Source organism: Ascaphus truei, chromosome 6, assembly GCF_040206685.1.
Source record: "Ascaphus truei isolate aAscTru1 chromosome 6, aAscTru1.hap1, whole genome shotgun sequence".
Taxonomy (NCBI): domain Eukaryota; kingdom Metazoa; phylum Chordata; class Amphibia; order Anura; family Ascaphidae; genus Ascaphus; species Ascaphus truei.
This window is the reverse complement of record NC_134488.1, coordinates 55,573,013-55,595,112: the sequence shown is the minus strand read 5'-3', so window position 1 is coordinate 55,595,112 and position 22,100 is coordinate 55,573,013. Positions and strand designations below refer to the sequence as shown.

Sequence of the window (22,100 nt, the reverse complement as noted above, 5' to 3'; positions counted from 1 at the left end):
TGGTAAATGTCATTAAGTGGGCCTGGGTGCCCTATGACGCTATAAATGAGAGGCGCTTAGCAGTCATATTACATATATATTTATTTATTATGGGGTATTTTGTATTTTTTTTTGTACTATATAATGCACATTACAAAAAAAAAATTTAAAAACTGCGCAGGGAAATAAATGGAGTAAAGTGAAAACATATTGTACCGAAATATTTACAATAAAAAGCAAACATGCACGAGGAGATGGGGGGAAAGGCTATGGAGTACTAAGCTTCTAAGTCACTTAATAAATGGACAGACTTGGTGGACGTGGTTTTTATGTGCCTACAATTTCTATGTAGATTGAAAGTGCTCCTTAAAAAATACTTTTTCTTAAAACAGCAAAACATAAAAATCATATTTTGTTTAAAAAAAAATCAGTTCTGTAGTATTTGATAATACTGTCTGCATTTTTTAAAATTCCTAATGCCATTTTTAATGTACTGATCAGCCTTTGGTTGCTATAGCGATCATTTAGAAAGTCATATCTGCCCTTTGGCAACAAAGTATCGCAAACAGATCTGTTATGTTCCAACCAGCAGTCTGTGTATAGCTCTGAAAGCTGTAACAATAATGTGTTACACATAGTAATATAATGTTACATATCAGTTGTAGCATGTCACAGACTGTAGCACAAACTTAAAAGGCAGCCATTTCATTAGGCACACAATCAGGATTTTTCCAGAATGTAGTATTGCTGCTTTAACTCCTCTTCTTGGGCCTGGGCACAGTAGTTGCCAATGGGAGCACACAAATTCAGTTTAATGATAAATAAAGAAAACACACATGTTCCCCTAGAACAGTGTTTCCCAACTCCAGTCCTCAGAGAACCCCAACAAGTCAGGTCTTAAGGATGTCCCTGTTCCAGCACAGGTGGCTCAGTTACAATGACTGAGCTGCTGGTTGACCCACCTGTGCTGGAACAGGGATATCCTTAAGACCTGACGGGGTTCCCCGAGGACTGGAGTTGGGAAAAACTGCCCTAGAAGCAGAAACGTGAAAGAAATAATAACTTCTGACATTTTACAAACATCTTTTTGTCCACAGACTGATTTCTAACATTTAACAAACAAAATGTCCAGAGAATCTAGTTAAGAGTGACTGGCTATATGAGGCCTGTTACATTACAAAAACATTGCATATCATGCCAACATGGTCCATGTACAGCAGAATACATACAATTTAGTGATTTCATGCCTTTACAATAAAAATGTGTATTACCTTTCTGTGGGATGCTGGAACTGTCCCTCTGCCTGTGACATGAAAATCGCCTCTGTAATCTGGGGTGACAAAAACAGGAACAATTCATGTATATATTATACAATGTATACTGTTATTGAATAATATGTCATTATTATTAACTATCAAAAAGTGCAGTCATACTTGGCAATATTTTTGTGGATTGTAGAAAAAAAATATCTGCCATGTTTACAATTTCTCTATAATGTACTAAAAAAAAAATCAATTTACCTAAAGAAGCCTGTCCCTTAACCAGTACAAAGGTGAAAACAATTTGCAGTATTTTTACAAGTGCTCTGTATTAGAGGAACAAAAGGTTATTTAAAATCCATGAACTGCTTAAATTACATTAATTAAGAATAATTTCAATATAACAAAAAGTTAAACTCGGTGGGTTTAAAAAAATTAAAATAAATGTAATGCCTATTTTTATTCATATAGGGCCTCATGCAGAGAGCAGCGCTAACAGGGAAAGCGGCATGGTTGGCGAAATCTGCCTTTACAAAGGCAGATAATGGCGAGTTTTAAAAAAAGCGCCATTTTTTTTTTCTGAAACTCGCCGCGCGGCTGGAGAGAACCTACATCTCTACAGTGTTGAAAACGGCCATATTCAGAGAGCCGCGAACGCCATCTAGTGGCTGTTTGCGCCAAAAAAATGGCGCGATTTTCAACATTTTGCTTCGCCAGCAAGAAGCTGGCGCTCGGCGGCCGGTGGGGGAGAAAAAAAAAAAACACGATTTTTTTCCCACTAATTTCAACAGCGCTCATATCGCTGGTTGAAACTCTCCATATGCAGACAGGATTCTAAATGCAGTTTTATGCCCTTTCTGCATATGGAGAAAAAAACTCTCCATTAAAGCTACATTTTATTCCCCTCTCCAATTTTAAATAGCGCTGCTCTCTGCATGAGGCCCATAGAAAGTAACTAGAGAATTTCACAGGAGCAGTCCAAGCAGACCCTGCAAAAAAATATAGGATTGAAGCAGTGGGTCTCCAGAGCTGAAGCGCGTTGATTTTAGCTCGAGGGACCCCCTGCTTCCAGAGATACTTAACTCCGTAGCCATTGTAAGCACAATTTTGTTAACTTATCATACCGGGATCAGGAATCTCCCTGAGAATGAACCAATCTGGTCTCTGGAAGCCCCTAGTTCCGGGAATATTTAGCTTCTGTTGGACAATGTTCTTGTAGGAGACATGGCTCCCGGGAATGTTATGGCAGCGAACATCAGAATAAGGAAAATTCCATATACGTTAGTTTGCTGGCAATGATATTACCACTTGACATTAACAATACTATCACATGCAGCAATAATATTACGGGTTTATAGCTGATGGTATTACTACTTTAGATAGGTAGGAATACTATGCGTGTGATATTATTACACAGCTGTCAATGAGGAAGGACCCAAATAAGTGAGGTCCGTGGGTTCTGAATAAAAAACAATTACATTTTAATAGAAACCTTTTGGCTTCAAGAACTGAGACTCCCTTGATGTTTATGACACACTGATGCTTGAAATCAGTGAGAGAGCCTCCCACTGAGCAGAGTGGCTTGACAGGTCTGTCTTGAATAAATGGAACTAATGGTTAGAATCGATGCATCAGTTTTATTTCTTTGAAAGCTTAAGATAACTCTACTTTTGATGTACCTCTATGTTATATAAAAACAACTTCCATTTACAGTATATAGACTTTGAAGCATTAGTAAATGTAGCATAAACTACCAGACAAATATATAAATAAAATAAAAAAACAGCAATAACGGAGTTATTTATATACAGCTGCAGTGGGCGTTATTCGAACAAATCACGGCGCCGATTTCGTGTGCGCTGCTGTACTCCACGCAGCATGAACGCTGCCAATCGCCCCAGGCACCCGCGCTTATCGTGATTGCTTTGTTTGAATTTCATGGACTCTGTTTCTTTGGGTGCAATGAAATGAATGAATTGTAATGTGTACCGTACTTTGTAACTGTGTCAATTTCAGGTGTTTAAAAACCAGAACTCTAAAATGCCATTTTCTGCACTCGGGTCTTAAGGCGGTAAGGTTGGAAGACATCCCGCGTCATGACATCGGTATTCTAATGTACACAACGCATGAAGTGTTCGAATAACGGCCGCTGCAGCTGTATGTACTTTTGCCCTTACTGCTACTCAGTATATGCACTTGTGTTAGGCAGGTCTGCCTTTTTAAAGTCTTTAGTATCAGAAAGGCTTTGCAGAGCCATTAACTGACACTGAAAGGGTCCAAACACTCATATTAAAGGCAGTTTTTATATGGGTGAGCTCTGCTCACTTTATTACAATTCATTTGTCCCTATAATAGGTGGGTCTCCTGCTTTAAAGCCTATTTATTACTTTATATTGCAGCACATTAGAAAAGATTTTCAGCTCAATGTACTTTGTGTGGAAGGATTGTTAAGAACACACCAGTATTTAGAACTGTACCGTATTAAACATGGTACAGGAGGTGGGAAATTACGGGCAACCACTTTTCACACTAGGACAGTGTTTTTCAACCAGGTACTGTAGATAGTGCAGTGTATATTAAGTCCTTTGTTGGACGTAAGTACTGTAGCCAGCTAAGCATGGGTTGCCCATCCCTAGATAGCCACTTGGGTTTCCAAGGGGTGTATATACCGGTAATAAAAATATTATATTATTATAACTATTCATAGTTATTTTAGGTAATCATGCATGTATCCTACTCCCAAATCCATTTTCTCTAAAGAGGTTGACATAGTGTAATTAATTAATTAATCCTGTATTCTGCTTTTGGATTTTTGTGACCCAATTGCATTGATTTGCCATTAAATTATATATAGTTGCCACACTCGACCATTTCTCTAATCTATCAAAATCTAACACTGTATTCTCAGCTTCCTTTATTTTCGTTATCTTTAGGAACCCGGGTGCATTTGCTAAACTGCTAATCAAGCAAGTCCAACATAACTATGGCTGTACCCGTGACCTTTTAGTATGTAATAAAATAAAGGAGAGCAGGGTTAGGGTTAACACAAGTCTTGCTTGCCTCAGGGAGAAAACGGAACTCTGAAATCAAGTCCACTATACACATACTGTAGGCAAGATAATGCCAACCTGGGGTAGGTGTTAAAAGTGTACAGTTACCCAATCTCCAGATATCAGCATTTAGGGTATAGCATAAACATTTGAAAAAATGTGAACTAATTTTCATGCTCATTCCTGGCAAATTTAACTTCCATGTTAAAATATGCATTGTTTTATGCAGTAACAGTGTTACTCTGCTAAAAAATAATATTTGGGGTTGGGCGTTAAAGCTGCAATACTACATTCCCCCCGTTTTTTCAAATGTATTATTTGTAAAGCATGTGACAATGTATAATTCTACATGCTTACCTAAGCTGGCAATTGTTTGCTGCTCTGATTATAAGGCTGCGCTTATAGTGCCGGCGACAGCAACGGCAAAACAAATGCATTGCCGCAGTCGCGTGCACTTATAGTAAGCGCGACGCGACGGATTGGTCGCGATCGCTGGAAGTCATCTCTATTTGATTTTCCAGCGACCGTCGCGTCGCTGTCACCAGCACTATAAGCGTAGCCTAAATCTGCAGAAATCCTTATGGTGTTACTAACATAATGGCTGCTTCAAACCAATGTAACCAGGCAGCTACAATGTATGCTTATCTTACTAAGGCAACATTATCAATTGTTACAGTTTATAGCTCAAACTGCTGGGAATATTGGCAACAATTATTGCATATAGGAAAGTGATACAAAGATCTTGCTCTGCTTGGGAGGTAGGATAAAACCTGCTATAGAAATCAATGGATGCTTTAAAACTCATTAAAAACGGCATTACGAGTTGAATAACAATATATTTAAAAAAAATGCAGCAATTAGATCATTCTAATACTACAGAACTAATTTATTGTAAAAAAAATTAAAAAAAATACAAACTTTCATATTTTTGCTGCTTTAACAACTCTTTCTCCTTATTGCAGCTTAGTGAATCTAGGCCTATGTGTACTAAAAGGTTTGCTATAACCTCTGCATGTACTGTTATATTTCTGAACAATTGAGATTTTAGAACTACTGTACAACATGATTTGTCTAATTAGTTTAATGAAGTTAAGGGTATATAAGGTAACTGATTGCTCCATCTACCAGACTCCTTGATAAAGGACCTACCGGTCTGAAACGCGTAGGAGGTGTGTTTTTCTGTCCCCAACGGGGTGAAGATGTCAACAGCTATGCACTGAAATAAATGGAATTTTTTTATCTCCACCTGGCTCCCTGGCTGTGAGCTATTTGTTCTCTTCTTACTGTACAACATGACCTGCCTTCTAGAGGAAAATCAATCTTTAGAACTCACACACAGAATCAGAAATACTTGGTAAACCACTGCACACACCAGGAATAGACACATTATCAGCTGGGCAATTCTTACATACATTAGAGGAGCAGCTGAGATGGAAAAGGTGTGAAAGAACATACAGCACAAGCAAAGAACCAAGCACAGCATAATGAACAGATAAAGTGATAGTTGTGAAAACTCACAGCAATAGGGGACCTCTCTGATTTGAAAGCTGCAACATCATTTGACCAGCACTGTTCTTCACTTGGACTGGAAGCTCTTCAGGGCACAAACTCCCATCTCACACTTAACCCTATTTTTAGTATACATATTCTTACATGGTTGGCTCTACATAAATAAGATATAACATACAATAAACTAGAGATAAATAGATAAAGAGTCAAATACTGATTTGATCTTGTTTTACACAGTCAACCAAAAGCCAGACATATGCCAAGGTTTATGGATAGATAGCCAAGAAAATGAAAAATGAGCAACAGTATCATTTCACATTTGCACAATGGGACCTGCTAAGCCAAAGGGAGATGGAAAAAATGAAAGCTGCTGCTCAAAGTCAAGTCGAGTTCCACCCAGATGTAGAGTTTCATTACCTCTCCCCTTTCTACAGTGTCACAAATAGCAAGCGGCTGAATAGGTACAAACTAAATACCCTGGATGTTAAAGCTTCAGTCCAAGCAACAGGTTTAAAAAAATAATAATAATAAAAAAAAAATAATAATAATAATAATGAGGAGGTTTGAAGAAGGGTGTCTCCGGAGCTGAACCTTATTAATTTTTGGTCCATGTCCCCCTGCCTCCCGAGATACATACCCCCATATGGGGTGCCGGTATCTCTCTGCTCTTTAAATGTTCTGGTCACATAGGCCAATAGGAAGACAAGGGATGACGATGTAGCTTCCTATTGGCCCTCAGGACATTATAGCTGCAATTATGAGAACCCAAACTAGCCCAGCTGGAGATTCTACCGGCACCCCTTTACAGAGGTAAGTATCTGGTGAAGCATAGGGTTCCCGGAGCTGAAATCAAGGTCGGTCCAACTCTGGAAATCTCCTGCTTCAAACCTATTGAAAAATAAATATAAATAAATATGCTGCTTGAACTGCTTAAAGGGCTATTCCATATCTACTGGTGTGAAGAATATGTTAACCTGTCATTAAAATGAACAAGGTCCTTTGTACAACGAAGTTCACTATGATGACAAAAAACTCCCCAAACTTTTTTACAAGACGAAAATAAAGCTGAGGTAAAAAAAAATTATAAAACAAAAATGTACAGAGCGAAAGCTAAAATGCCTGCAAAATTCTATGTACAGTGCTGAGTACTTGTATTGCTATAGAGTAGGGTTGTGCAAATTTTTTTCTTTGCCCCCCTTCTCATACCTTATTTCTGGCATCGGCGATGTTACGACGTCATGTGACGCCGTGTTGTCATGGTGATGTGTTGCCAGAAGCCGGCTGAGAGCAGGTAATAGGGAGATACAGAGGCCTTGCGTGCTCCCCCGGTATATAAATGTAAATGTTGTGGGAAAGAGCGCGGGGCATCTTAAAGCGCTTTGCCCCCGCCAGAAAATTTAGGGCACGCCCCCCAGTTTGCACACCCCTGCTATAGAGGACAAAAATATATATCTTATTATATATTTGTGAAAGCACTGTATGCCTGTCTGCATCTTCCTGTGTCCCTAGGGGAAATCTCATTGGTCCCTTGGCCCGCCCACCCCTGCACCTCTGATTGGCCTGAGGCGGAGTGACCACACACACACACACACACACACACACACACACACACACACACACACACACACACACACACACCTCTCTCTCTCTCTCTCTCTCTCTCTCTGTCCTCTCCCACCCCCCATCACACTCACCTCCCCCCCTCAGCTCCCCCCCCCGGTGCTCCGCTTAGCTCCCCACTCAGCTCCCCCCCGGTGCTCTGCTCAGCTCCCCGCTCAGCTCCCCCCCCGGTGCTCCGCTCAGCTCCCCGCTCAGTTCCCCCCGGTGCTCCGCTCAGCTCCCCGCTCAGCTCCGCCCCGGTGCTCCGCTCAGCTCCCCCCCGGTGCTCCGCTCACCTCCCCCTCGGTGCTCCGCTCAGCTCCCCGCTCAGCTCCCCCCCGGTTCTCCGCTCACCTCCCCCCTGGTGCTCCACTCACCTCCCCCCCGGTGCTCCGACAGGCAGTGGGCAGGCAGCCTGCAGATGCCACGCGGGGCACCTAAGATGGCGGCGCCCGGAAGGACCCCCTTCCTCCCTCGCGAGGGAGTGCTCCGCTCAGCAGGAGGACCCCCTCCCTCCCTCGAGGTGACGTGTGTGTGTGCGTGTATTACACTGTGTGTGTGTGCGTTACACTGTGTGTGTGTGTGTTACACTGTGTGTGTGTGTGTGTGTTACACTGTGTGTGTGTGTGTGTGAGTGTTACACTGTGTGTGTGTGTGTTACACTGTGTGTGTGTGTGTGTGTTACACTGTGTGTGTGTGTGTGTGTGTGTGTGTGTGTGTGTTACACTGTGGTGTGTGTGTGTGTGTTACACTGTGTGTGTGTGTGTGTGTGTGTTACACTGTGTGTGTGTCTCATGTGTGTGTGTGTGGGACAATGTGTGTGTGTGTTACACTGTGTGTGTGTGACACTGTGTGTGAGTGTGTGTGTGAGTCACTGTGTGTGTCAGACACTCCGGAGCTATGCATGGGGGGGTCCCGTCCACTGTCCCCCTCCCATCCACTGTCCCCCTCCCATCCACTGTCCCCCCCGCCTCCCGTCCACTGTCCCCCCCCCCTCCCGTCCACTGTCCCCCCCCTCCCGTCCACTGTCCCCCCCCCCCTCCAGTCTAACTGACCCCCCGCCTCCAGTCCACTGTCCCCCCCCCCCCTCCCGTCCACTGTCCCCCCCCTCCCGTCCACTGTCCCCGCCCCCTCCCATCCAATGTCCCCACCCCCTCCCGTCCACTGTCCCCCCCCTCCAGTCCACTGTCCCCCCCCTCCAGTCCACTGTCCCTCCCCCCCCTCCCGTCCACTGTCCCTCCCCCCTCCCGTCCACTGTCCCTACCCCCCTCCCGTCCACTGTCCCTCCCCCCCCTCCCCGTCCACTGTCCCTCCCCCCCCCTCCCGTCCACTGTCCCTCCCCACCCTCCCGTCCACTGTCCCTCCCCCCCTCCCGTCCACTGTCCCTCCCCCCCTCCCGTCCACTGTCCCTCCCCCCCGTCCCGTCCACTGTCCCTCCCCCCCTCCTGTCCACTGTCCCTCCCCCATCCCATCCACTGTCCCTCCCCCATCCCATCCACTGTCCCTCCCCCCTCCCCTCCTCCTGTCCACTGTCCCTCCCCCCCTCTGTCCACTGTCCCTCCACCCTCCCTTCCTCCTGTCCACTGTCCCTCCCCCCCCTCCTGTCCACTGTCCCTCCACCCTCCCCTCCTCCCGTCCACTGTCCCTCCCCCCCCTCCTGTCCACTGTCCCTCCCCCCTCCCATCCACTGTCCCTCCCCCTCTCCCCTCCTCCTGTCCACTGTCCCTCCCCCCTCCCGTCCACTGTCCCCACCCCCTCCTGTCCACTGTCCCCGCCCCCTCCTGTCCAATGTCCCCACCCCCTCCTGTCCACTGTCCCCCCCCCCCCTCCAGTCCACTGTCCCCCCCCCCCCTCCAGTCCACTGTCCCCCCCCTCCAGTCCACTGTCCCCCCCCCCTCCAGTCCACTGTCCCCCCCCCTCCAGTCCACTGTCCCTACCCCCCCTCCCGTCCACTTCCCCCCCCCCTCCCGTCCACTGTCCCCCCCCCTCCCGTCCACTGTCCCCCCCCCCTCCCGTCCACTGTCCCTCCCCCCCCCTCCCGTCAACTGTCCCTCCCCCCTCCCGTCCACTGTCCCTCCCCTCCTCTCGTCCACTGTCCCTCCCCCCCTCCCGTCCACTGTCCCTCCCCTCCTCCGTCCACTGTCCCTCCCCTCCTCCCGTCCACTGTCCCTCCCCCCTCCTGTCCACTGTCCCTCCCCCCCTCCCGTCCACTGTCCCTCCCCTCCTCCCGTCCACTGTCCCTCCCCCCTCCTGTCCACTGTCCCTCCCCCCTCCCCTCCTCCTGTCCACTGTCCCTCCCCCCTCCTGTCCACTGTCCCTCCACCCTCCCTTCCTCCTGTCCACTGTCCCTCCCCCCCTCCTGTCCACTGTCCCTCCACCCTCCCCTCCTCCCGTCCACTGTCCCTCCCCCCCCTCCTGTCCACTGTCCCTCCCCCCCTCTGTCCACTGTCCCTCCACCCTCCCCTCCTCCCGTCCACTGTCCCTCCCCCCCCTCCTGTCCACTGTCCCTCCCCCCCCTCCTGTCCACTGTCCCTCCCCCCTCCCATCCACTGTCCCTCCCCCTCTCCCCCTCCTCCTGTCCACTGTCCCTCCCCCCTCCCGTCCACTGTCCCCGCCCCCTCCCGTCCAATGTCCCCGCCCCCTCCTGTCCACTGTCCCCGCCCCCTCCTGTCCAATGTCCCCACCCCCTCCTGTCCACTGTCCCCCCCCCCTCCAGTCCACTGTCCCCCCCCCTCCAGTCACTGTCCCCCCCCCTCCAGTCCACTGTCCCCCCCCTCCAGTCCACTGTCCCCCCCCCTCCAGTCCACTGCCCCCCCCCCCTCCAGTCCACTGTCCCCCCCCTCCAGTCCACTGTCCCCCCCCCCTCCAGTCCACTGTCCCCCCCCTCCTGTCCACTGTCCCTACCCCCCCTCCCGTCCACTTCCCCCCCTCCCATCCACTGTCCCTACCCCCCCCTCCCGTCCACTGTCCCTCCCCCCCCTCCCGTCAACTGTCCCTCCCCCCTCCCGTCCACTGTCCCTCCCCTACTCCCGTCCACTGTCCCTCCCCCCCTCCCGTCCACTGTCCCTCCCCCCTCCCATCCACTGTCCCTCCCCCCCTCCCCTCCTCCTGTCCACTGTCCCTCCCCCCCTCCTGTCCACTGTCCCTCCACCCTCCCTTCCTCCTGTCCACTGTCCCTCCCCCCCTCCCCTCCTCCTGTCCACTGTCCCTCCCCCCCTCCCCTCCTCCTGTACACTGTCCCTCCCCTCCTCCTGTCCACTGTCCCTCCCCCATCCTTTCCCCCGCCTTTTCCTAGCGGGAAATTTAACTCATGGGCAACGCCGTGTCTCTCAGCTAGTTTATATTATATTTTTTTTCACTTGTCCTCTATTGCACAGGTTTGTCTTTTTTTAAATTAAATGCTTGTTTTTATATAGTTGCCTGAACATGGTTAGGTGAAATTACAGGCAAGCAGATGGATCAGCAGTCCCAATGCATTTTATGAGTCCACAGAGCCAACAGCTGTAAGTCTTGGGACCCACCCCCAACAATGTCACTTTGTCTCCACTTTCCACAGGGGAAGACAGTTTGAAGAGTTTAATCATACTTTTGCTATTCTATATATTGCAGCATTCTCATGTCAGTGACTGTGTGCCAAATATGCCCCATCAATATTGCTAATGGAATATTAGTTCATTAAATATATGTAAATTTGTCTAAAATGTTTGATTCAGTTTGTTGCCTTTTCATCTCATTTAGCTTATAAGACACCGTGACTTGTGTTTTTTCTGCAAATTACTCCCTTTTAGCACATATGCAGGCGGTATTATAATGGTTGCTCTGCATGCAGAAACTAGCGATTACCCCACAGAGCTTACATTCTACATTTGCTGTGCCTAACAAATAAGGAGGTAAAGCAATTTGCCCAAAATGACAAGTACAAGACAAAAGGATTCAAACTAGGTTAATCTGTTTCAAAGGCAATGGCTTTACCATTAAACGACACCTACTGTGCTGTAGACGGTCTTGAAAAAAGACCAGCAATTCAGGGTTAATTTCCTGCCGTGGTCATACACTCTGTGTGATCTTGGGAAAGGCTATTTTAGCCCATGCCTTCCATGGACATATATACAGCAAGCTGTTTACCAGGAAGGATGCATTAAGATAAACTATTGTAATAATATATATATATATATATATATATATATATATATATATATATATATATATATATATATATATATATATATATATATATATATATATATATATATATATATATTAGCCCAATACAACTTTGGGACAAAGTAATAGAGGAAAAGAAAAAATGCATAGAGTATAACTATCAGCAGCTGTAGAAAATTAAACGGTCAGGGGGATTTGAGAGATAATTAACTTACAAATGTCATCCCATAGCCAGCCGTAGGCAAGCAAAACATGCAGTGCACAGAGTAATTGATGTCATATAGAATCTAAATGCCAGAGTTTTAGCCAGCGATATACCCTTATATAACTAATAGTTGTTTTTTTTTACTTGCATGTATGGTTTCTACTGTTGAGTAACGACATATACAGATGTAAACAGCAGCTAGTGCATACCAATTATTAAAGCACCATAGCAGGACTAACCCTCTGTATGTTCTCTACCATACTGAACAAGCTTTAAAGAGGAAATCCAAGCATGTATGCATGTATGTTTTTATTTATATAGCGCCATTAGTGTACATAGCGCTTCACAGCAGTAATAAACGTGACAATCATATAAATAACAAATAATACAAATAACAGATCATGGGAATAAGTGCTTCGGTCATAAAAGTAACATTTTGGAAGAGGAGTCCCTGCTCAGAGGAGCTTACAATCTAATTACAATCAAGCAACACTTTACTGAAAACGAATTACCTAAGCTGGCAATCGATTTGTTCTCCTGTGATCGATCAGAAAAGATCCTGCTTCCCGGGGTTCACTAAATGGCCGCTTATCAGGTTCAATCAATCCTTCTGTCAGTGTAACTCAGCAGCTACAATGTTTACTAATATTACGTTATCTATTGTTACAGTTTGCAGCTCAAACTGCTGGGAATATTGGCAACAAATTATCACAAAAAGGAAAGTGTTACAAGATCTTGCACTACTGGAGAGGTGGGCAAAAACCTGGTATAGAAATCAAAGGATGCTCAGTATATTAAAACTCATTAAAAATGGTATTAAGCGTTAAAGGATTTAATACAACAGAACCCATTAAAAAACAAACATGTAGGATATTGCATGAACTGCTCCTTTAAACATATATACAAAAATAAAAAAAACACTACCATTTTGTTCCACATTGTAGCATATTACATTTTACAGGGATAATCCTCTCCTTTCAAAAACAAAGGGATGCAAGAACCCATATTCCCCTCTAAATCAGGGAAACACCCGTTAACATGTATGTTTCTGCTTTCTCCTTGATAAAACATCTCAAACCCGTTTACAATTCAAAGACATATTTCCCCATCATTTCAAGTCTACCTGGCCGGAGATTCCACATATAAGTCTGATTGAAAATGGAAAGGAACATGAACCACTATATAGATCAACTTTAAAAAGGTAATCTAGGCAGCTTTAAATAAAAAATAAAAAAATAAAAAACTTTACCTTTATTGAAAACTAATTACGCAAGCTGCCGATCGATTTGTTCTCCCGTGACTGAGCAGCAAAGATCCTGCTTCCCAGGGTTCACTAAATGGCTGCCTTTCAGTTTCAAATCAATCCTTCAGTCAGTGTTACTCAACAGCTACTGTACAATGTATTCTTATATTACTAAGGTAACATTATCTATTGTTACAGTTTGCAGCTCAAACTGCTGGGAATATTGGCAGCAAGGTATTACAAACAGGAAAGTGTTGCAAAAATCTCGCACTGCTGCATAGGTGTGCCAAAACCCGCTATAGAAATCAAAAGGCCGTAAGTATTATCTAAAAGTACAGCACTGATTTAGTTTTTTTTTTTTTTAAACACATATATAAGATATTGCATGGATTGTTCTTTTAAAATAGCATTTTTTCTTTCTTTTCTCACTTTACATTTCACAAAACCAGATATCATTATCATTATATCATTATTTAGCCACAATGATATGCTCTGGTAATAACTACTCGCTATTTAGCATGTACATGCAAGTGAACTTCCACTGCTTCCTACTATGATTTTTTTTTTTTTTTTTTTTTTTTTAAGTAGAGCATTTTTGTATCCGAGTGGAGCCAACTAACTTTCTCTTAGAGGTGTGGCCACATCCTAATTTGCTTTTCCTCAATTCAACTGTTAATTACATGTTTAGTACTCTTTTGCTGCCAGACTGATCTGCAAAGCAATGCAACTGTTAAACAAAACAAACATTCTTCATAAGAAATCAAGCCTAATGGATATTGCATTTAAAAAGAGATTAACAAGCGTGTGGTTCATGCTCAGGATCAAATGCCCATACACCTGTTTTCAAACTCCACATTTTCAGGACAGTTTCATGTCCACGCCTGGTTTTAAAACTCACATCCCTTTGGCTTTATGGGATTTGTAGTCATGTTCCTGCAATTTGAAATCCAGGACTACAAATCTCGGCATCCTTATGTGGTAAGAATTAAAAACCAGGAGTGGATCAAACTTTAAATGCTGAAGTTATTTCACGTCAATATAGTTTTAATCAATGAAGTCGTTCAATTAAAGAATGCCAAATTTGTGGTTTTACCAGGGGTGCTCAACTCCAATTCTCACGATCCCTCCAACAGGTCAGGTTTTCAGGATATCCCAGCTTCAGCACAGGTGGCTCAATCTGTGGCTAAGGGCCTCATGCAGAGAGCAGCGCTAACAGGCAAAGCGGCATTTTTTGGCGAACTATAGCTTTAAAAAGGCACGGAATGGCGAGTTTATTAAAAAGCGCCATTTTTTTTTCTTTACAAATTTCGCCGCGCGGCTGGCGAGAACCTAAATCTCGCCAGCTTTAAAAAGGCCCTTATGCAGAAAGGCGCGATCGCTATCTAGTGGCTGTTCGCGCCAATAAAATGGCGCGAAATTCGACTATTAGCTCCGCCAACTACAGTTGGCAAGAAACTGGAGGTCGCCGGCCATAGGGAAATAAAAAAAAAAACGCGATTTTTTTCTAAACCATTTTTGCCGCGCGCATCTCTCCCTTTTACACTCGCCACATGCATGCATGATATAAATTGCAGAATTCTCACCTTTCTGCATATGGATAAAAAAACTCGCCATTTTAGGTACATTTTATTTCCCTCTCCAATTTTTCCCAGCGCTGCTCTCTGCATGAGGCCCTTAGTCTTTCACTGAGATGCAGATTGAGCCACCTGTGCTGAAGTATGGATATCCTTAGAACCTGACCTGTTGGGGGGGGGGGGCCTTGGGAACTGGACTTGAGCACCCCTGGTTAAGACATTCAAATTTCTCCTCATTTTGACATTGAAAGCGTTGCATGTACCAATGATAAGTCATGCTAATGGAAAACCATGACAAATGCTAAAAAATGTGTTTGCATTTTTCAAATACACTTTACAAATGTTTTAATAGTCACTTTTAACACCCGTAGGCTTGTGTCTGTGCATGCAAAGCTTATTATCTTTTCGTTGTATAAGCAGGGTTGTTTTTATGAAGTCTTTTAACTGAACCACTAAATTTGCAATTAAAAGCAAAGTCATTTTTAATACTGTGTTGTTGCTACTTTTATGACACAACAATGCCAAAGCAACACAAGTTAAACTTCCAAGAACAGTACCAGGTGTTTTCAACAGGTGATATAATAAATCAAGAAAGTGAAGGCGTTGAGAAACCCCCCCTGAATGTCAGGTTGTTGTCTAGCCACCTCTCACTTATCTGATCATGTCAATCAAAAAGGTGTTGCGATTTGTGATAGCTGTTAACATAGAAGTTGATGGCAATTAAGAACCAATTGGCCTACCTAGTCTGCCCACTTCCCTCTCCACTGTAAGGCCTCGGTCCCGCTGCGCTCGTTGGCGCGGGCGGCCATGTCGCGAGTTCCCCACCAGCAGGGGAATCCTCGCGAGCCGGTCCCGGTCCCCCCTGGCGGCACAGCTGACTACACGCTGTGGCGCGTCAGCCGCTAGGAGACACAAGAGAATGGTGTTTCCTAGCGTTGACGGGGAGGGGAGGCTTCGGGAGGAGGGGAGGCTTCGGGAGGAGGAGAGGCTTCGGGGAGCGGGGAGGAGTGTGGAGTGAAAGCAGGTGAGTGCCTGTCTGTGTGTGTGTATGAGTGCCTGCCTGTGTGTGCGCGTGTGTGTGTGTGTGTGTATGAGTGCGTGAGTGCCTGCCTGCCTGTGTGTGTGTGTGTGTGTATGAATGAGTGCCTGCGTGTGTGTGTGTTTAATACTTACCCTCAGCAGCTCCAGCCCGAGTCCGTGGAGGGAGGGGGGGGAGAGTAGCGGGTCCCTCCGCTCAAGCCACGCCCCCCCTCCCTGTCAAACCTCCCACTCCCGCCCGGCTCCCGCTCCCTACAGACCGCATATCGCGGTCTGTGTATGTCAGCGCACCGCCTGTCTGCAGTGCGGGTGCGCTGACTCTGGGAGCGGGGCCTTAGCCTAAAACCCTAGACCCTATTTGATCTTTTGCCATCTCTCATATTTAGGATAGTCCTTGTGTATTTCCCAGTGATTTTTTAAAAATTCCCTTAGGAGTGAAAAAGTTCTGATCTGCGCTCGTGCTTTCTAAAAGTTTCTTTATAGTTGCCCCTCTTTGCACAATCTCTAATTTATAAATGTCTATCCTAGGGTTATGGTCTCCAGAACTGAACATACTGTAGTACTCTAGGTGAAGTCTTACCAATGATCTGGCACTAGCCGAATATGTGTCCCAATGCAACCTAACACCCTGCTGGCTTTCCCCATTACTTTGTTACATCGCTCGCCTACTTTAAGACACCTGAAACAATGATTCCCAGGTCCCTTTCCTCTAGTGTAGGTGACATTAAACATCATAGTCCTATTAATCCTGTTTTCTGCCTTTGACATTTTGTGGCCCATGTGTATGATTTTGCAGTTTTTGGAAGTAAATTGTAGTAGCCACACTCAAAGTTACTGATTTTAAGGCCTCGGAAGTTAGTTAAATGTATAAGTTTAATGGCTAAAGGTTCAAGCCCTCATGCTAATAAGTGGGTATAAGAAAAACAAATGTTATTTTTCACGAAAGTCAATGAACCTTTAATTGTTTAACGTCACTTTACTGATTTTGGAAAATGTCATAATTCTCTGAACTTTTATGTTTCATAGATCCACAACGGTCTCCTAAACCTGTGATAATAGCCTGGGGTCTGTCTTCTTTGATTAGTATGTACACTATCTACTTTATTGCCATGCTTGTAGAAATTCTATGTTTGAAACGAAATATTACGATGGTCTTTCTTTTTCTTTAACTAAATCAAACGTAAGGTTTTTTTTTCACAGAGTAAGATACACGATCTAACAAGAAAGAGAGAAGAAAAAATCTAGCTGTGCTGTAGACATGCGAGTACATTCTTGCAAAACCAGGTGATGTGCTGTCCAGGTGTCATTTTAAGCTTCTTTTTTAATGGATAAAATTCCTATAGAAGGTTTTACATAATTTATGTATTTTAGCTAAGCTTTGACTATATAGGTTTAAATTATGTAAAATCTTGAAATCCCCTCCACATATTATCAATCTTGTTTAATTTTTTTTATTATGGATGAGAAAAATTATTTATCGTAGCAAGTAGGAACATCGATTTTGCTCAAGAATACTTTCTATTTCTTAAGATTAGTTTCAAGGATAATAAAAATGACCATTGGAGTTGGCATCTGTAGAAGTGAACTTGACATCAATAGCTGAAAAGTATCGCCACACAGATGTATTGTTAAAGGTAACAGGAGTGATCAAAACAAGTCTAACTTTATATGTTCATTAGCAGATAGGTGGGTTTTCTGTAAGAAAACTATTTCAGCTTTCAGAAATGTAAAATGATTAAGTCTTTTTTTCCCCATTTTAATGGGGGGATTAATTCCACCAACATTTCAGGAAACAAAGTAGATACTATGAATGACTTTTACCTAAAGAGCGTGTAGTGGCACGCGTATTAAAATGTATAACTTTTTGCAGATACGACTTAGGTTTGTAGATCGAAAGTACAGTAGTTTGCTGACTCAAAACAAAAGATAAGGAGTGGAGGAGGGTACAGTAATACCAAAAGACTAAAGAGCAAGTAGCATGATAGCATGCTTGCAATACAATCAATACACAACGGACTTCCAAAAAGAGTCATAGCTTTATGCTGCTGAACAACCCAGTTAGCACCCATAGGATGCAACATGATATAACTAAATCTGCAAGAACAGTATATTAACATTTACAAGGTATATGTGTTAAGAATGTTGCTATAATCATTTAACAAAACTTTGCAATAAGATGCATGATATTTCACATTGGCTTCCAACTCTTAGTCACTGTTGGAGGAAGACATACTGTAAGCTGTGGATCATCAGCGACTGATATTTTTCTTAATAATGATATACTGAGGAATTCCTCCTCGGCTTGTGGCGAATTGAACTGCTGGGAGCCATTTTCCAGAAAGATTTTTCATTTGGCAGAATACCGTATATCAAGGCAAACGTTATATCATTTTTGTGGCGTAGGTCACACAGGGGAGAAAAGTTTCTTCTTGCCTTTTTGGAGAGATCAGCAAAAAAAAGTCTTGAACCAAAAGTAGGTTTTCATCTTCCCATGAAATATGACTAGCTTTTCTATAGAGTTTCATTTTAAAAAGATTGTTTTGAAAGTTCAACAAGCCAAAATTGACTGGGCGCTGTCTGCCTTACTCCTTAACAGGGCCTATTTTAAGGCTGCTTGCTGAGTTTACTTATTGCAATATTAATCCTCATGTCCCTGCCCACGCAATGTGCACTTGTGGACGGACACATCAGCTATCTCAAGCTTGGTGCTTGGGGAGACAGTTGAATTTGATTTTGGAGCGCAGAGCAGGGTCACATGACCCTGCTCTGACCAATGGGGAGAGGCAGTATAGGCTGAGCGGAGAGAGGTGGAAGGAGGGGGGGGGCTGAGCGGAGAGAGGTGGAAGGAGGGGGGGCTGAGCGGAGAGAGGTGGAAGGAGGGGGGGGGCTGAGCGGAGAGAGGTGGAAGGAGGGGGGGCTGAGCGGAGAGAGGTGGAAGGAGGGGGGGCTGAGCGGAGAGAGGTGGAAGGAGGGGGGGGGCTGAGCGGAGAGAGGTGGAAGGAGGGGGGGCTGAGCGGAGAGAGGTGGAAGGAGGGGGGGGCTGAGCGGAGAGAGGTGGAAGGAGGGGGGGGCTGAGCGGAGAGAGGTGGAAGGAGGGGGGGCTGAGCGGAGAGAGGTGGAAGGAGGGGGGGGCTGAGCAAAGAAAGGTGGAATGGGAGGGGGGGGGAGACGTGGAAGGGGGGGGGAGCTGAGAGAGGTGGGAGCACAGGCTCTGGTTACAAAGTCTTTTATTGCCGAGACTCTGCCCGGGGTCACTAAGGCATTGTAGGTAGAACCAAATCCGAATTATAGGGTGAGTGAAGCAGGGGGCATTTACCAAAAACAAGTTACTTTGAAGTTACTAACTGTAAGACTCTGTACTGTGATGGCACACAGATACACACACACAGCCCCGATCCAGCCAATGACACCCCCCTCCCTTAATAGCCACGCCCCCCACTTCTGCTCTAAAACTATATTATTGCAGGACAGCCGATCGCTCATGCTTGGAGAGTTGCTGATGTCACCGCTCTCAAGCATGAGCGAGCTCAGTGGCAGCGGGGCCGCAGCCTAAGATCTTGCATGGGTTGTAGCGGTATCAAGAAACAGCAACTGCTGCAGTTTCGAGCTCAAAAACTGCAGCAGATCTTCTCCCACCACAGATTGCAGCAATCTAATTAGTGTTAAATCATTTCTCCAGCAATCTATTCCCCCAAACTTTAAGTCTTACGGAAAAGAGGTTGTACTTCCTGTCTAGTGTGTTTGCATATTTTTGCAGCACATTTTATATCATAGTTACATAGTAGATGAGGTTGAAAAAAGACGTATGTCCATCAAGTTCAACCTATCCATCAAGTTCAACCTATATCAGAGAAGGCATCTCGTAATCTCTGCTCAATTTGAAGAAGCTCGTCGCTTAGCATTACCACGTGCTCTTCCACTTCTTGTATAGCCTTTTTGACTTGCACAGTATGTACGGTACAGGTATTTGAAATAACACTTCTAAGGAGTCCTTCATCGTTTGAGCGTACTTTGTTAGCATTTCGCAAAGGTTTTTTTCTGCTCAAACAGACGCTATCAGTTACACTGGAATCACAGAGCTTTTTATCCATTTGGTTAATCTTTAAGGTTTCTTGCAACATCGCTATAATGGACTGAGTGAGGTATTTTTCAATTTAGAGTATTCATGAATTTATAGAATAAGGCAACATGTGCAGATCAAGTAAATAACAGTGTTGGAGGGAGGCGCACTGAGCTCCTTTAAGGCACATCCTTCCTGGATCATGCCTAGAAGTTCCTGGATCATATTTTTACTGAATGGTTTAAAAATTGCCCCATATGTTTACATAGAGGTATTCAATACTCTTGAGACCAAAGACATGCAGAATTTAATCTATTTAATATTAACACACAAGTCAAATAAAGCATCCCTATCTCATCCTATAACCACATTCCTGGCATAAAAAAGTTCTTCAACTTAACTCTAAAAGGCTTAGTTTCAAAATGCTTTGGCTAGCTATTATGCAAAAAGAGTCTTACTGTACATCTCTTGATATATGCTGTCATTTACACAGTTAATACCTGGCAACTTGTTAGTTGCCATTGGTTTTTATCATTGGGTAGAAACTGGTGGTACAGATGTAGCACATCTCACTGTCTCCGGAGCAGCGGCTTAAAAAGCAAGAAGCCGCAGTTTCGGAGACGGTTGCAGCTACGACATCGTTGCGGGGTGTCCATGCTTCAGAATCGGACTCCCCACAGCAATAATCCTCCAGCGCCGGGGCAACCACAGTCATGCAGTTTGCCCAGGTGCCGACAGATTAAATCTGTAGAAGGGTATCACGATCACACTTTGACTGGAAAGCACCAGGCACACTGGCTGGTTCCTACGTGGTTCTCTAGGGTTAAAAAATACTACCAGACACCTGATCCTTCCCTTTACCTACCCGCAGACACTATAGGGAGCAAAAAACAAACAAAATTCATAGGCGTACTTCTAGTTCCCTACCACTGCAAAGGATAACTTTTTTGGTGTCCATGGACTTTGACTGAGTGCTTTCTCACTGGGCCCATGCGGTCCGATGGCCAGAACCCGGAACTGATCACGGGATGACTCTGAAGAATGGTCACATGATCAGAAAGTGCTGGAATGTCCGTGAACACAGAGGTAGCACGACCCTATGGCATTGAAGGGGTTAAAGATGCTATCCATCCAAAATTTTACTGGAAGAAAATACAGACCAACATGCACTCTTAAATCCTTTGAATGCAAAAGGTGCAGTATTACAAAGTAAAACAAACATTTTGGCTCTGGAGTGATTGCTTAGCAGTGATCATATGTTCCTGGATCCCACCGACTGCCCTGACACAATTTTTAATCATGTGACATTCTGAGAACATCTATAGGGCTATGGTGGTTAAAATAAATAAAGCAATTTATTCAAAGTGCAGGTCTCCTCAAAGACAGAGATACAAAGTAGAGCTCCACTCACAAGTTCATAATGAAGTTCTCCATTTAATGTGACAGCCAAGAACAGTGGAATAACAACGTTTCAGGTCCCACATGGACCTTTCATCAGGTCCTGATAGCAGGACCGGCGAATCAGGCGCAGGATTGCTCCACAGGCAGAAGAGAAACTGAAGCCATTCACGCGACCTAATGAAAGGTCCATATGGGACCTGAAACATTGTTATTCCACTGTTCTTGGCTGTCACATTAAATGGAGAACTTCATTATGAACTTGTGAGTAGAGCTCTACTTTCTTTGCACCTCTAAAGAAATTGTTTGTCTGTTGTGCTGGCTGCACAAGCAGGATTCTCCTCGCCTGTAACGGTTTCCCCGCACTCTGGAATGGTTCAAATAAATCAACATTATTTCACGTTGACATTCTTTTTGTCTTAAAAATGTCAAACAAATTTAACAGGCATAATCTTCCCTTCTGGTGTTTTATGGTGATATACTGTAGTGTGATATTTGGCACCAACACTGCCATTTACTCCAATACATAGATATTGTGTAGCTCGATATTGTGTTGTAATAGGATGCTTTATGCTTTGTTATATGAGGCTCTAAATTTGTATATAACTATTAGCCAGTAAAACCCTTATCTGGTAGTTTCCAACTTCAGAATAATAAAGAGTAGGCAGCCATATTTTAGTTTATGAGTCTAAAGAGAACAATAATTGCACTTGATGCGGTCTATGTACTTCCATAACCAGACTTCTGTACACGTTAGAAGGTAACGCATTACAGAAATCGCTGCAAAGGTATAAAGTGAAACATGATAAGGAGTGTATTTAATAGCATTGAATATCACAAAAGGAGACGCCCCTGCTCTGCTATATACATTCTTCTCAATTGTCCAGGAAGATATCTGGGATAAAAGACTATTAGGCTAAGGCCCCGCTCCCTCAGTCAGCGTGCCCGCACTGCAGACAGGCGGGGCGCTGACAGACACAAACCGCAATATGCGGTCTGTAGGGAGCGGGAGCCGGGGCTGG

General features: G+C 44.5%; 1 protein-coding gene across 7 annotated transcripts in view; it reads right to left on the bottom strand.

The window, feature by feature from the left end:
• Positions 1 to 22,100, bottom strand: part of PKNOX2 (PBX/knotted 1 homeobox 2) — a 752,321-nt gene that overhangs the window by 422,352 nt on the left and 307,869 nt on the right. For all 7 annotated transcript variants that reach the window (XM_075604325.1, XM_075604323.1, XM_075604330.1 and 4 more), the window contains one exon: positions 1,251 to 1,309. The gene's annotated coding sequence lies outside the window, so the exon portion shown is untranslated. The remainder of the gene's footprint in view (positions 1 to 1,250; positions 1,310 to 22,100) is intronic.